The sequence below is a fragment of the Ixodes scapularis genome, unplaced genomic scaffold (genome assembly GCF_016920785.2).
Source record: "Ixodes scapularis isolate PalLabHiFi unplaced genomic scaffold, ASM1692078v2 PGA_scaffold0__279_contigs__length_252992795, whole genome shotgun sequence".
Taxonomy (NCBI): domain Eukaryota; kingdom Metazoa; phylum Arthropoda; class Arachnida; order Ixodida; family Ixodidae; genus Ixodes; species Ixodes scapularis.
Window position 1 is genome coordinate 109,298,330 of NW_024609835.1, and position 15,714 is coordinate 109,314,043.

At 46.9% G+C, this 15,714-nt stretch overlaps 1 long non-coding RNA gene across 1 annotated transcript; it reads right to left on the reverse strand.

Annotated features, from left to right (window-relative positions):
• Nucleotides 1–12,574: 12,574 nt before the first annotated feature.
• Nucleotides 12,575–15,220, reverse strand: LOC120846502. Its single transcript, XR_005717041.3, has 2 exons — nucleotides 15,159–15,220; nucleotides 12,575–12,786 (listed from the first exon to the last, which is right to left on the reverse strand). It is a non-coding gene; the product is annotated as an uncharacterized LOC120846502 (long non-coding RNA).
• Between the last annotated feature and the right edge of the window lie 494 nt (nucleotides 15,221–15,714).

Below are 15,714 nucleotides of genomic sequence, written 5' to 3' on the forward strand. Positions count from 1 at the left end.
TATCCCAGAATACAAACACTGAGATACACGTATTTTAAGGCGAAAATACAGGTAGTGAGATACGTCTTTTATGTAACGGAATATTCCTGGGATACTACGCAAAAACGGGGAAAAATATCCCGAAATAAAGATAAAAATACACACTAAAATACATTTTCCCCGATCGAGGCCATGCTCAGTACACACATATAATAATGCAGTGCATCTCAAACAGCTTTAAATGTATCGCAAGTATCAAATACGGCACGAAATAGGAACATCAAAACTATAAAGCAATACAGATATTCAATTGATCAGAAAGCTAGTTTGTCAACTCCCACAGTGAACTAATTACACTTGAGCATAGGTAGCTTTTCAAAGAGCTTATCATCAAGGCACCAACGATTTCGTCGAAGTGCCAGACTATCGAAAGAGAAAAGTCTCTATCGCCTCCATAACTAAATATCGTCTTCATTCTTCCATACTTCAAACCACATTTCTGTTTCAATCTTGCTGACTTCTTTGTGCAATATGCAAGGCAAACCCTTTCTCTCTCTCCCTTTCTCCCCCTCCTCTTTTTATAGAAAGTGTTAAGTGGCGGTTTTTATTATGAATTCTCGGACCCCTCGCTCAAGTCAATTTTTGACTATACAAATGTATCCAAGTACCAAGCCTGGCAAAGTATCGCGATACAACCGATGCATCGCAAACATATTTCACTACTAAAATACAAGTACCGCACATTTTTCAAATGTATCTCGATACAGATATATTTAGATAGTCGAAGGTATCTCTAAGATACTATCGCGATACATTTGTATCGCGATACTGCCCAGCCCTTATATTATCTAAATGGACTAATTAACTTTCTAATGAGTGAAAGTAAACATATGGTTTCAATTAAAACTTGCTGAGCGTAATCGAAAACCCAGATATCAGTCATTTGAGGATGGCTTAAAGCACGCGAGAAGCGCCGGTGTGCGCTAAACTCACCACTTGTGCAGCAGGCGCAAGGCCGGTGACGCGAAAACGCGAGTGATATTCTTATTCGCGTTGTTTGCATCGCCGACCTTTCGCCTGCTGCACGAGGGATGACTTTAGCTCAACCCTGCGCAACTCTCGGGTTTCAAGTCGTCCTAAAAAAGACTCATTTAGGGGGTCTTCGATGACGCTTAGCAAGTTTCTGATTCAAACCATGTTTCATTGTCAGTAATTCAAATGTTAGTCAGTTTTAGGTAAATGTGTTTCTAATTAGTTTTTTTTTTTTTTTTTGCAATCTCTGATGTTTACAGTGACTGTCAGATTGCGCCGATAAAGAGTTTCTATTTTTCTTGTCCACCTGAGTTCTAGGAATTTTTTAAAATCTTCGCAGAAACACCAGGCAATATATTTGTGGTTTCCAACGGCGTCGACCAGCCATAGCAACAGCAACGTACGGTAGGGACGTTCTTGCAGTCTTCATGGAACTTGCTGTTCATGCAAGTAAACAATTTTTAGTTGTTACTGAAAATAGAGGTTCCTGTGAGCATAAGAAACGTATCACGCAACGATTTTCCAGCTCGTTTTACGCTATTGAAGAATCGATGCCACCATATGTATTAGAAGACAAAGATAAAAGATACGGTTGCATCAGGCGCTCAAAACATGGGAAGTTTGTTAAGTATTTTCTAGAAAAGTGTCCTGCTCCTTGTCATGTAACGAGATGTGACAACAAATAAAACTTGATTTGATTTGATATGATTGAGTATTCTTTCCTTTATCTTTCTATTATAAAAACGTAATCTGGACGCCCCGTCAATTTTTCTGCTTGTTGACTAAACTGTAAGGCTTCAAGGAGAGCTACGCCAAGCTACGCGCCGAAACACCGAGGGAGAGGAGGGAACGAGAGCGCGGGGGCTTCATAACGCCAAGCCCTGATTCGATAGATTAGTGGGTAGACCTAAAGCTAACTACCCTGTCTTTGCTGCACTCGCTGAACGCGTTAGAAGGCGGAACGCCGGCGACCGGCGCTTGGCCCTCGCATTCGACCGCGTTCGACGAGCGCAGAGGATAAAAAGGCATCTAGCTTGAGGTTTGCCCACTAATTATTCGAACCAGAGCTCGGCGTTCCGACATCCCCACGGGCGCACGCTCTTATGCCCTGCTCTCCCTCAGTTTGTCGTCGCGTAATTACGGACAGCTGAGGGAACGCAGGTCGTAGTTTATTATCTTCATACGTTTTGCTTCATGGTTCGCTCTTTCACGTTCTAACGGCGAATTCGGCTACCTGCAATGGCCTCGCAGCGACAAGCACGACGCGTCGCGCCCTTAAAAAAACTCCGCAAGGCAAAAAAAGTGTTTTTTTAAAAGGCATAATTAGAATACTTTTTTTTTTTTTATAGAAAGAGCCGTTTTAGGCGCCCGTTTTCCGTTCAAGCGGCGTCGCCGTCGGTGTCGGCGTCGGCGTAACCCCGTATTGCATTATGAGACGTTTCCCGCTAAAGTTAGCGGGAAAATGTTTCCGATAAATATAGCGGGAAAATTTTTCTGCTAAATTTAGCGCGGAAATGTTTCCGCTAAATTTAGCGGGAAATTAAGCAAAACTTTCCCGCTAAATGGGAGCGGAGCAGTCGAGGAAAAGGGAAGGGTACGAAGGGAAGGGGGGCATACCCTCCCCTCCTCCTCCTCAAGAGCTGCGCTCTAATTCGGCATTACAGATAATTGTAAACGTCTTTCAAAGTTTTTCAAATACCACGAAAGAAAAAAATTCGCACAATATTTACGCCGTTAGACGGATATAGGTGGAGGTCACAGCCCGCTCTAAGCCATGCCCACAGATCAGTGGTCCCGCCCTTTACTACTGGACTGGCTTGGCTGCTCGACCGAACAGGCTTACAAGCGCAGTGTCTCCCTTTCGCGTGATCCGGTGCTTCTAGTCTGAAAGTCTAACACCGCCTGTTAGTCGCGCGAGCAGACGAGGGGCAGCTTTCGGCTTCGTCTGCTATTTCACCGCCGTCTACCGTCGTCTGCAATGCCGTGAGACACGGACACAAAAGGTGCGCGTCGGCGTCCGTTTTCGCCTCCGTCCGCCTGCTGTTCATCCGCCGTCTAAAAACTTCTGCAACGCTCCGAAGGCGCGACCATGAACGCGGTTTTCTGGCATTTGGCATGTGCGTCTATCCATGTGCGCAGTAAGTGACCAAGTGAACTAAAAAAAATCAACAAAATAAACATGAAGTTTTTCTAGCTTTACTATTATTGTTATTTTTTCGCATGGCATCCCGAAACAAGGTGGGTGAGCGTCATGACGCACAATTAAAACGCGACGTAAAAATATTCGCGTTGGTAGTTGGGAAACTGCCATAGATCGTGTTCTGAAAAGGTGGCACCGATCCGTACTCGAAGACCAAGCTAATGGCGATCGTAACACCGCCACTTCTTCCGCAGCGGCCACTCGGAGAACTGTACTGCTGCTTGTATTGGTTGGGGAATATCGGATTCGATAGCGACCGCTGTGACTGTTCTACTTTGGATTTATTCGGCCATTTTGGCGGCGAAACATATACGGTGGAAGGGGTTTCAGGGATGCCAACCCCCGACTCCCAAGCGGACGCGCCGCGAACTACCCAAGATAGGACGCGCCCAGGTCGGGACGCGCTACCTGAAATCACCTGTGAAACATGGTTGTATAGAAGTCGTCCCGCAAAACCTTGTAAACTAAAGAGCTTAGGAAACATCACGCGTCTGTTATTTTGTACCAATCTCTAAATAAAAGTTCCCACAAAAACAGTGTTTTACGTTTGTTTTTATGCAAAAACATGCTTTCTAAAAGCACATGATGAACACAGTAAAGAAAAAAAAGATTGAGCCGCCACCTCGAGCCTGGGAGTTTCGGTACTCTGAGAAAAATCAGTGACACTAGCAGTAGCCATATACGGATATTTGCCACAGACTGCTAGGAAATTTGGGTGTTCCTCAAAAGACTGTTAAGAATTTTGGTAGGTCAAGTTTGAGAGCTCACCCCAAGAAAAGTTTACATATTAATGACACGCGAAGCTGTTGTAAGGTTGCTCCATATTTATTTGACTTTTTGAGTACTACTACGTCTTACGACGCTGGCTGCGACCACCATTTCAGTCGTCCGTGGGACCACGGATGGTCCGTGGTCCCATTTTTGAAGCAGCTGTAAGAAAAAAAAAGAAGAAAAAAAATTAGTTGAAATTAGATATGAGCAGTTACTTGGCAGAGCTCGTTCTGAGATGATTACAGCCTATCCGCGGTGACCGAACGTTGCCAATCCCTGTGACAATCTTCCGGAACGAAGGATTCCTTCTACATTGTGTTTACCGACGCTCTTATTGGCCAATGTGCGGGCGATCATCAAGTACAGCACGAGCAGGTACAGCTGCCGCAGGGAAAAACAACCAAAAAGACTAGGCTAAACCTCAGACGGTTTCAAAGTACACAATACTCAAAGCAACCCAAACGGGGGATTGGTGGCCGAGTGCGTTACCCAGGAAGGGCCTACAACGGTTTATCCCATGTCATTTAATCCCAGCACAGTTCACCCCGGTCATTTCATACCAAAACCATTTTATTCCGATATACTTTCATTTATTTGTTCCAAGACCTCTTATACCAGGACTTTTTATACCACGGTATTTCATGCCGGCAGAGCCTATGCGCTTTCAGGATGTGTAAGGTATTAAGTATCCCGAAACGGAACATTCCTGGGATGTAGCGTCTTGGGATGCAACATCCTGGGACGAGACTTCTGTGGTCTGAAATATCCCGGATGAACAATCTTGTCTCCGGATGAAGTGTCTTATAATAAAATAAATTGAACTGAAATCTATTTCGATAAAATATGTAATGGTACCAAAAGCAGCGTAATGATGGGGAAAACATTTCACTCTTGCGGCTGACGCTTCACGCTCCTGAGGTTCTGTACATGTGCAGCATTTTAAACTTGGGAATGCACTGGAGGCCAGCAGAACATGTATCGAATTCTGCACTCACTTGTATTTTTAGAGAAAGTTCGTGTGGTAAGACGTCTGAGATTTGGCTCGGCTGAATATAGATGAGATAATAACCCTTATGGTAAGTGGTTTATTAAACATAGTGTTCATTAACTTTCTAATTATTAGGTCTATGGCTCATGTTGCAGTGGGATTATTGACGCCAACTAGTACCAGAGGCTTGATCAATTTACAGCATTTGCGAAAAAGTATAGTTTCGTAAATATTCATCGGTCAGCTTTCGCTTTTCTACTTCCGATTTCAATATTATATCTGGACATACGACATACAAAGCCGACGCGCAATATGCATTCCCAAACTAGGGACGCAGACGATGCAGGACTGCGCTCGTCGGCAGTTACCTGGGCAGTAGAGTGAAATGAAGACGCTGGTATCACTACTTTACCTAAAGAGGATACGCATTCATAGAAGTCAGGATAACGTTCATTTTTAACTGAATAAAACGTGTTTTTAAGAAAGTTATGAAGACCTTGCGGGGGCGTCTCATACCGTTGACGCCCCGCTGGCGTACGCCGGCGTGCGTCACCGAGGAGGCGGGCGCCTGCATGGAGGCATGGTTGGAGAGGCTCATCTTTAAAGAAAATTTTGTTATGTTAAAGAAATAAGCTGATTAGAGCCTCTGGCTATTTCGAAAGTTCCGGGCATCGTTGCCCACATTGCTTTTTCTCGCTCTCAATATAACCGTTTCTGCATAAACTGGAGATTTTGTCTTTCAATTAAAACACAACCAAACGAGACTTCCAGAATATAACCCATGCAAAACAAAAAAACAAAAATAAAAAAAAGCGTTTTGTAGTTGACACCCAAATCCAAGTTGACTAAAAATAACTAAGACATTTTTTTAAGTGTCTTCTTTTGGGAGCTCCGATTCGGACACAAAATGCCGTCTTTCAATGTTGACAGTTTAGTGTAAGATAAAGCATATTATCAAATAATTTGGCGCCCAGCTAAATTCGTGTTGTACGGAACAGTTTTTTCACAATGTTTTTTCTTAACTACATGAGTCTTATGTAAATTTCAGAAATTTAGAGCTTCATGTGAACAAAAATAACATTCATCTATTTTACAAAATCTATACTTCTCTTGGAGGTGAGAGCTTCTTTATCCAAATTAATTTTTAGTACAAATCCCAGACATACCAAAATTGCTGTCCTTTGGAATGGAGTGACCCCCATCGTAAGGGGAAACCGAGTGTAGCTCAAGGACGTGATTCAAGGAAGTGCAATTATCCATTTCTCTTGCAGCCGGGACATTAGTGGAAGAAATGTATCAATGTCAAGTATTCAATGGGAAAACTGCATAAGCTCTACTAGTACCGGGTCTTCAGGTGGTACTCCAGAGTTTCAAGGCGAGAGCGTTAAGGACCTCGCACAAAATCCGGCGTCGGCGGGACTGGAAAATCCTGATTGGTCACTAGGGTCATGACGTCAGAATTACATGCTCTCGCGCGGGAATTTGAAACAACCCACAACGCTCCCGTGAAACGTGACGTGACGCGTGGAATGAAAATGATTAAAGCATGACATGGAATGCGAATTAAAGGTCGCCGCATGTCTCAAATAATTTCACTTTATAAAGAAATTAATTTTGCCTTGAGTAAAACTTGTGGGAGCCACGTGTTTCCCGTCTCCCTATCCAGGCCTAGCACAAGCAGGCCGTGGGAGCGTTATGGCGACGTCATCCCGGATACGAAGGTAAGGCTGCATTCCTCGAAGAGGGCGTGTCTTCCCTCGCCCTTTTGGGTGAAAGTGCCTCCGGCGCACCCTTCGGAAATGATTGTGGACGCGGCCCATCTGCGGGATAAGCCACACTACCTACCCCGGGCGCGTCCACTTTCCACTGGCTAGATAAGCGGCCGCGAACGGCGGCCCTGGCTCTCGTCCGGGGAAGGCTCTGGGCCACGGAGCCTCGTTCTTTTTGGAGCTTTCCCCTTTCAACGAATCTGCCTAATGCGGCAGCGTGGGCCCCCTCCAGGGGAATCTGTCTAATGCGACAGCGCCGACCCTTTTTCCGTTCTTTTCTTTTATTAGTTTTGCCGACGGGCACAGCGTGGTGGCACAGCAGCCAAATAAACTCGCTTCTTCAGTATCTTTGTGTTTTGGAGTGAATCCTCTCCTCGGAGTCCATGGCAGCCTCCGGACGGACCCGACCGTAGCAGTCCTCAACATCGAGCTACGGAGTGGGATCGACCTCGTGGTGCAGTAAGGCAAGTCGAATCCCACATTTGGCGCCCCAACGTGGGGCCTGTCCGGCGACTGCAAACAAAGCAGCACTTTCGCAATGACAGCGAACCACGCCAATTTCCGGTCAAGGATCAAACAGGTGGACAAAGGGAGAGGCGGACGCCCGACACCCGATGCCACTCAACGGCTTAGTGGCCGCGTCGGCCACGCAAAGAGACAATGAATAAGTGTCTCGGCCGAACGCCCTCCCACACGGACGTGACTCAACGCCCGGAATGCGTCCGAGGCATTCCCTTTCGGGACGACGCCAGCCTACTTCGCTGGGGGAGCGCACCTGCGCTTTTCGGGGTCAACCCCGTTCCCGAACAAAGTACGTTGACGCAACAAGAAGCAAGTGCAGCTTTTTGCCTTTGAGACGGGTCGCGGGGCCCACCCAGAGTGGACACCCCGTCAGCGCACAAACTAAAAGCGTATCTCGGAGCGAGAAAATGCGCTGTGCCTGCATTCCCCCACTGCTGGAATACGCAGCGCGCGTATGGAGACCGCCGATGGTGCCCCTCTACGCTGCGACAACGGACCAGAGGCCGGATTCTCGAAGCGAACTTACGACGAAAAAAATGCGTACGACAAATTTGAGAGAAAATCCGTATTCTCGAAACAAAATTGTCGTAACTTTTGCGCAGGTTACGACAAAATCCTACGACAGCTCCGAAGCTGTCTTACGCACTTTCTACGATCAAATTAACATGGCCGACAACGTCGCTCAGTTGCTCGGTCGCGACGACCCAACGGCATTCATTTTTCTACCTGCTCTTCTTGCGCGTCAAGCAGCAAGAAAAAAATGAAGAAGTACTTGAAACCGACCACGACGACCATGAACGCTGGATCCACAGACACCCGGAAAAGGCAACAAAGGCGACGATCCCACTGACCAAGCGAGCTCGGCAGAATATATAGGCCTAGCAGGCACTCCGAGTCTCCGACCCGTTCCGGCGCAGCATTGCTCAGACGGTCCTTGGCCAAGACCGCCTGCCCACGACCGGCTGGCTTGCTGAATGGAATATGCCCGCGCGACCCTTGTGGACCCTCCCCGTATTAATAGTTTGATAGCTGAACTAAATTTCAGAGGTCAACCGATTCCCCTTATCATCTCGATCACCTTGTTTTCCGAGGCAGCGGTGACGAACGCTGTCGTCGAAAAGGGACTCCTCGATTCTATCTCCTTGTTTTGTGTGATATAGAGCTCAAATAAACGCCGTATGGATTACCTTCGCAACACGGTATGTACACTTTGTTATTAGTATGCCATTTTCAACTGTCGAGCTGTATCAGTTTGTGGGAGCTACGCGATGCCGGTCCAACCTTTCATTGCCGAGTGTCACGTCAGTATCGAGTTGCAATCGTAGAAGATCGGTCCCGAAGCGCTTACCGAAACGCAGTCTGAATCCAGCACTTCGATCAAACGCACGCGTCCGCTCCGAGTGTGAACAGGTATTTGCGTGACTCTTGCTGACACTCTCGTAGTTCAGACGTATCTTTTTTAACGTCCGCTCACTCCTGCATTTCCGAGGCCGCGAGAAACGCCGCGGCGGTTTGTTTCCTTCTACGTCGCTTTGCAAACGACTGGCACGGGGCTTTTACCAACGATGACAGTTGTGTTGACTTCGTAGCGACCGAGTTTGTAGCAGTCAACGAAGCGTTTAAATCGTGTTAGCGTCGATTTATCACTGCACGGACACGAACCCCAGACAAGCGGTGGTGGAAAGGTCGCCCGTGTTTATGAGAATCAGCTTGAACACAACACATTTACACACAGACAGGACAGGACATACACAGAGCTGTCTATCAACGAGTGGTTAGCCTGTGTTTGTTATTAAAAATCCGCGTGCTCCGAACTATGCCTAGCTCTCTAATTGGTTGTTCGTCCTGCCGAAGACGCCATTGCCATAGCAACAACACCGGAAGTCATCGTTTCTCCGTAAGAGGTCGTAACTTTCCTCCTCTCACTTAAGAACGCGTTTGTGAATACCGTTCTCGCCTCATCTTACGATGATCGTAACTTTACGAACTTCGTAGCTAAGTTGTCGTAGGTAAGAGGTTTTTTATGAATCTGGCCTCAGCAGTCAGCACGTCGACGGCGGGACCTTCCCGGATCCAGAAGCGAGATCGACCATCCACGGAGAACTACCGAGTGAGTCCTTTCATTTTTCTCCCAAGCCTTTCCGCCCCCATCGAGGGAACAGGACTGGCGTAAAAACGGTTTTCGGAAAACTAACTTTAAAGATTTCCCGATCACCCGCGATTGATTCCGGCAAGAGTCAATGAGCGTCGCACGTACCGACATCGTTAGAAACGTGTGACTCCAAAAAAAAAAAAAAAAAAAGCGACGTCGAAAACGTTGCGGAGTTTGGGAGACGTTTAACCAGCGCTACCGGACACGCGCGAGAGGTTGAACAGCATCCCGAGAACGTGGTAGGAACCGCGTCGTAATTGCGTGTCATAAGGTGACCGCCATGCGGTCACTGGACGATATCGTGAACCACGGCACTCGAGGTGTTCGTTGGGAATGGACCGTAGCACCGATGAGTTTTTGATGCTCAGCAGAACGATCCGGGGTGTAAATATGTGAATAGTTGTAAATACTTTCGCGGACTCTGCGGAGTCGGGCGGTGCGTCCGCCGGGCGGTACGCTTGCCACTAACGTCGCTAAGCAACTTGTTTTGTTGCAGACGGGCTTTGGCAGCCGGGCAGCGTACCCGCCGTGTCGAGCAACTCGTGTTGTTGCCGACGTGTGTGCCGTGAACAGTCTCGTATTGCTGTTGGCACGGGGTTTTTATTTGGGATCGGTTTCTGTTCTTGCTGCTGCGGATAAACTCGTGCTACGGCGCTTGGCCGCTACGAACATTGCAGTTCAAGGTGGCTGTCCTGTGCGGCTGGGAGTTGCATTCGGTGCTCTCCTAGTTCGCGTTGGCCAGGGCAGCACGCGGCTCCAAGACTTTTCGAAGTTAGGTCGCTGTGCTATACCTGGCCACAGGAATTTGTGTTTTAGCCTAAGGTAAAAGCTAACATGTTTGGAAAATAACAATGTTGGCGAGCCTGCCCGATTGCAGCCCTGCATCGTTTCAATATCACAAGAAAGGACAGGACAAGAGCCCCCCACTGCAGCAACACTGGTACGAGGCGCGGGGAGCGAACTGACACGACGCAAGCGATGCCGAGTAACTGTGGGATTAGCGTCGAAGACTGACGTTTCTTTGTGTCCCGAAGCTCAAGGATACTTCACTTATTTGAACAAAGGGTTGGTCCCTGCTTCTACCCAACGTACGAACTCTCGCCCACTACAGGAGGCGTGCACACTGTATCCTCACTCAAAGGAGGCAACAAAATGCAGCACCCGCTCTGAAGTTCATCAGGGTGCTCCCGTAGTTTGTGCTGTACTCGAAGAATCACGTGCTAAAAAGCACCGCAGAGGTGACTTTTTTGCGTTGCCTTTCCTCCAAAAGCTCTGAATATGCAGATCTTTAAAGATATGAAGATCGTTCGAAAAACCTTAGTAAATCCACAATATTTTATATATATATATATAAAATAAACAAGCAGTGTTGGGAAGTACTCTAAGTACATGGTACTTAAAGTTCTACTGTGTAGAAAACTTGTGCTTTACTTTCTCTGAGGATGTCCTTGTACTTTACTAAAGTATATTTTCTGGTGCTTCCCGAAGAATTTAAAACTCCCGACTTCAATGTATACATTCCCCGAATTTGAAGATAAAAAATGACCAATCGTCATGTGAAAACGCGCTCTTTGGAGACGTCATTGGGTCATTTCTCTGAGTGAAGTAATGGCGGCTATAAGAGCGACACAAATATTTGCTTTATATGTTGATTGTGTCAAATGGCTCGTCAGCGAGAGTAAAACAACTACTCTGTGGCGACTTTAATTAATACAAAATTTGCTGCCATTTCCATAAAAACCCTATGCAGCTCCAATTACCCCTGGAGCAATGCATACCAATTAAACAAACACTGTATAGGGAAGGAAAGGGCATCTTGATAGATTGTGTTAAAAGTACTTGTACTTTACCTTGAAATATATTGTATTTATAGTACGTTACTTCAAGTACATTGAACCCGGTGTACTTACTACTTTAAGTACATAACCTCTCATTTACTTTGTACTTTACTTCAAGTACTTTATAGATGTAAATTGCGCAACACTGTAAACAAGCAAACGCTTTGTGAAAAAAAAAATGCAAGACGTTTACAACACCCTGTAACGCCGAATTAGAGCGCAGCTCTTGAGGAGGAGGTGGGAAGGGTACTGAGGGGAGGATATAGCCCTCCTCCTTCCTCCTCAACTGCTCAACCTCACTGCTACTCGTTCTCCTTCACGTCCGCCTCCCCTCATCCTTCAAGCTCCTGCCAAATACTTTACTAGCTCCTGCCCTCCTTTCCTTCTCCCCCTCCCTCCTCTCCCATCCTCATCCCTCCTCCCCCCCTTCTCTTCTCCTCTTTCCCCTCCTCCTCCCCCTCCCTCTCCTCCTTTCTTTTCCTCCTGCTCCTCCTCTCCCTCATCCTCCTCCCCCTCCCCGCACGGTGCATTATGGGAAATTTCCCATAATGCACCGCGCGGTTACGCCGACGGCGACGGCGACGCCGCTCAAGCCGGAAACGGGCGCCTAGGAGCTAATGTCTTGATAACGGGGTGGTGTGTACAAAGGTTAGCTAAGTATAAAAAGTGCAACCTAGAATACAAGGCCTGCGCATGACGTCATCGGTCGTAAGCCACCGACCCGCCTCAAGCGGCAAATACGCGGAAGCTCAACGACACTGGCCGCAGAGCGGAAGACGCGTCCGTCTTGGCGTTCCCGCGTGCTAGCGTCGCGAAATGGACGCCTCTCCACGTGGTGAATGATGTTGATTGGGGCGAAGCTCTGGTGGTGCTGATGATACTGATTTTATTGTTCATGGGTAGAGCTGATGGTGCTGATTTTTTTCCGGGTTGCGCGGGTTCGTTTATCTAGGTGGTGCTGCTATAGACCATTCCAACACATCGCCTTCAGAGTGCTCTCAGTCTTTTTCTGGTGGAATGGGGAACGCGTTCTGAGTGTACGCAGTAGCTCTCTTATGCCGACTATCAGTCATCGCACATGCGTCCACAGTACTAAGGATTTTCCACCAGAGCGATAGAATCCCTGGATGGAAAGGTGGAAACAAACGCTCAGAACCGCTGTTTATTCGAGCATTTATCGGGCAAAGCATCAGACGAAGGGCGTTCAAGCATCGTGACCTTTCATAGTGTCAAAACCGCAAAGTTTGCAGTTCGATACAAGCGAAAAGTCCACAAACATTTGAAAATCATAAGGAAAAAAAGAGGAAACAGATAGGCAAGTTGTCTGGTTCGGAATTCAAGTATCTACATTTATTTGGCAGGGTTCATTCTGAGATGAGTAGGGCCTATCCGTAGTGGCCGAACTTTCCGTGTCCGAATCCTCCGCCATGTCCGAATCCTCCACCGTGTCCAAATCCTCCTTTGTGGCCGAATTTGCCGAAGCCCTTGATGGCCAGCGTGCTGGCGATTACCAGGCACAGTACGAGCAGGTACAACTGCAACGGGGAAGGGCAGCGCGAAGGCAAGTGTGAGTCTCACGCAGCTTCTGACTACAAAATATTCGAAGCAAGGCAAGCAGACACCCTTGGGGTAAACTAACGTTCCGTCGTCTAAACATACATACAAGACAATTGCTCTTTAACCAGAAAAAAGGACAAATAAAGAACAACAAAAGGGATCGGCATGACAATGTTTTAAACCGCTCCGAGCTTTGGTCTACGGAGAGACCCCGGCAAGCGGGTTTGTGTGCTTCTGATCCCATAAGTCCAAATTCTCCTCAATATGTTTTGCTTTCTGCTTGTTTGTTTGTTTTTTTTTTTTTTTTTTGCTTTTTTTTTGGGGGGGGGGGGCAAAGACAAATTTATTTTACCAAGGATTTGTCCGTACTTTCTGTAACTAAACGATGGGTTACGCGTTTTAAGCAACCTCAACTTACTCCAAGGTTATTAACAAACCTTTCTAAATACTATTCGTATAGTTCACTGAACCACTGCTGGACCTACAGACGCTTTCAAGCAGGAGTGCATAGGCGCCGCCATAACCGACCTTCCGTTCTGACCGGCCAATTCAATATTGCCATTTTAGATCATAATGTGTCCTTCTCCCCAGCCTTGGCCTTTGTGGAGGCTTGTCAACGCCCCTTTCAGTGGCTCGGTAGTTCGGTAGGACAAAAAAACAACCGCATCTCCACGTGGTGAATGATGTTGATTGGGGCGAAGCTCTGGTGGTGCTTATTTGCGTAGACGCTGAGCCGCAGCATGCCGAGCCTTTGGTTCGTTTTCATCCATGTAACGCTGCGGTCGAATGCTCAAATGCGTATATAACCACGTTCCATACCACGCATTCTCTTTCTGACATGGATGAAAACGGACGAAAGGCTCGGCAAGCTGCGGTTCACCGTCTACGCAGACAAGCACCACCAGAGCTTCGCTCCAATCAACATCATTCACCGCGTGGAGATGCGTTTTTTTTTTTTTTTCCTCTACACGAGCACGGGAGTACTTGCTCACGTGCTCGTGAGTCCGTGAGCGCGTGAGCTCACGAGTAGGAGCACGTGCACCCGACGGCGGACGGACATACGGACATGGCTAGCCCCTAAGGAGCTTCGCCCCTAAAAGAAGGTCGGAATGGCGCCTGTAATCTGGCACGTATTTAAAGCGTCTATATCGTGTACCACCCTAAAACACTCCGAATATACTAGGCTCGTTCAATTTTCCTGCACCTCCCGCAACAGCGCAGAATAGTATAGGGCAGTGTTCTTCCGGTCTTATCTCAATACACGTACCGGAAGTATACACTGCCCCAGACATTCCTGTACCGGTGCGGTATAAGTGCAGGTCAATCGAACGAGCCGACTAACACGCTTGTTGCGTACGCATCGTTCCTGTTAGCACCCTGTAAAGTCGGTTTTATAAAATAGATGGTCAATATTCTTCGTAAACAAAACACGATGGTAACTGCCTTTGAACCTCAAAGAAATCTCCTTAAAAAGTTTCGCGTCGTCTCGTAAGCAAATAATTATCAAAATAAAAAAAATAAAAAACATTCTAAAGTAGGCATTGTGCCTTCACCAGGTCTATTAGCGAATTACTAATTTATTTGAATCTAGAACGTTTTTTTTTTTTGTTTTGTTTCTTTTCAAACCTACACTTGAAACAAAACAAAAAAATGGTTCAAGATATCGGAATTAAAAAAAGAAGATATTTCAAGAGGTGAAAGCAGCGCCTAATATATAAAAAGGGCCTTTAATGCGTTCTTAGAACATCTTCATGCTCCGCTTCACATCAAGGGCCAACGCAGCCAACGCATGATCCGTTGGACTCAATGTGGAGCGTAACTTCGTCTGCTTCTTTTGCGGGAGTTGCGGTGACGTCAGAACGACGCCGGGCTCTGATTGGCTCAGATTGAACGATAGTGGGTAGATCTCAAGGCAGCTTGCTTTAAGGCGATTTTGGTGACGACCGAAAAAATTAAAAGAACTCTCTTTCAATGTTGTCATTTCACCCAACCAGACAGATCTCTGTCAAAGATGTTTACCTTCAAGTGGTTGATTGAGGAATCAGTGTCGTGCAACATGCATAAATATTAGACATAAAAAAATGTCGACAGCTCGTTAGTCGTCGACGATAATTTTAAAGGGCCTCTCGACATACCTTAAGCAACAACTGGTTCCTAATAATATGAGATGAAATATTTAGCGGACAAACGTAGAAAAATGTGTGGTTTCCTATAAACCGAGCTGTGGCTATTGATACGCTAGGTAATTGTTTACGCAAGATTCGCGATTGCGCTTCACTGCCATTCTACAACTCATTATCGGTTCATTCCCTAAAAGATAAAGTCAGTGGAGGTTGCCAGAGACACTCACCGTGGTCTTCATCTTCTCGTGATGTTCAGCAGGCTCCTCGAGGCAATGATTCCGTGAATGTCTTTTCGCACTCAGATCTCGCGTATATATACGATTGGCAGACACGTGACGTCGTATACGTAACGATATGTACTCGGTTAAACCCTAAGCTGAGAGTACGATAAAACCTGCGCGTTCTCCGGACCGATTAACCGCCTCCCGTTCATAGCCGGACCCCGCTTTTCGCGCGTGGGTACACGGGGCGGGAGCGTGATCACGTGGTCAAAGATAGACGTGTGCGATTGGTCCAGAGAGTAGCTTAGCTACCACCACACTATTAGCTTAGGAATAAACGGAGTCTGGTAATAGTCATTTAGAACACAAAGGATGGAGTCTAGTAATAGCCATTTAGAAGACAAAGGCTGCTGCGTCGTATTTTTCTTTGTTGATGGTAGGTAATCCCCGGCCATCGCAAAAACAGGCACTCTGCTCCGTTTCAGCTTACGATGGAGCGCGGAGGTTCCTACGAGCCATCGAAGCCGATTCGATGGCGTCAAAGTGACACGGGATCCTCGGG